At 51.4% G+C, this 1,054-nt stretch overlaps 1 protein-coding gene across 1 annotated transcript in view; it reads right to left on the bottom strand.

Moving 5' to 3' along the window:
- Nucleotides 1–1,054, bottom strand: part of SPPL2B (signal peptide peptidase like 2B) — a 95,934-nt gene that overhangs the window by 3,086 nt on the left and 91,794 nt on the right. The gene's annotated exons all lie outside the window — the stretch shown is intronic.

Below are 1,054 nucleotides of genomic sequence, written 5' to 3'. Positions count from 1 at the left end.
TTTTGTATTGTTTAGTAGAGATGGGGTTTCACTGCATTAGCCAGGATGGTCTCGATCTCCTGACCTTGTGATCCGCCCGCCTCGGCCTCCCAAAGTGCTGAGATTACAGGTGTGAGCCACCGCGCCAGGCCTTAATTACTATTTTTGTAGAGATAGGGTCTTGCTATGTTGCCCAGGCTGGTCTCAAACTCCTGGCCTCAAGTGATCCTCCTGCCTCAGCCTCCCAAAGTGCTGGGATGAAGGCGTGAGCCGCTGCGCCCGGCCTTGTTCCAGAGATTCTTTCACTTCCTTGAAAGGAATCTTAGGAAACCTCTGTCAGTAACTGCAATCAGAGAAAAGGCCAGGGAGAAAAACATACCTGATTTTAAGTCTCTTTCTGCCACGGGTCCCTTATGTCTTCCTGCAACAAAACAGAGAAGATAGAAGTTCATTGAATAAGCGGTAAAACCCTCTGAACACGTCCTATTGGCCGGGCGCGGTGGCTCACACCTGTAATTCCAGCACTGTGGGAGGCCGAGGCAGGCAGATCACTTGAGGTCAGGAGTATCAAGACCAGCCTGGCCAACACGGTGAAACCCCGTCTCTACTAAAAATACAAAAATTAGCTGGGTGTGGTGCCGGACATTTGTAATCCCAGGTACTTGGGAGGCTGAGGCAGGAGAATCACTTGAACCCAGGAGGCGGAGGTTGCAGTGAGTTGAGATCGCGCCACTGCACTCCATCCTGGGCGACAGAGCAAGACTCCATCTAAGAAAGAAAGAAAAGCAAGAGAGAAAGAGAGAAAGAGAGAGAGAGAGAGAGAGAGAGAGAAAGGGAGAAAGGAAAGAAAGGGAGAAAGGGAGGAAGGGAAGGGAAGAAAGGGAAGGAAGGGAAGAAAGGGAAGGAAGGGAGGAAGGGAGGAAGGGAGGAAGGAAGGAAGGAAAAGAAAGAAAAAAGAAAGAACAGGCCGAGTGCGGTGGCTCAAGCCTGTAATCCCAGCACTTTGGGAGGCCGAGACAGGTGGATCGCGAGGTCAGGAGATCGAGACCATCCTGGCTAACACGGTGAAACCCCG

This window comes from Mandrillus leucophaeus, unplaced genomic scaffold, assembly GCF_000951045.1.
Source record: "Mandrillus leucophaeus isolate KB7577 unplaced genomic scaffold, Mleu.le_1.0 Scaffold54, whole genome shotgun sequence".
NCBI lineage: Eukaryota > Metazoa > Chordata > Mammalia > Primates > Cercopithecidae > Mandrillus > Mandrillus leucophaeus.
Note: the sequence above shows the minus strand (reverse complement) of the source record. Positions and strands in the feature narration are given on the sequence as shown.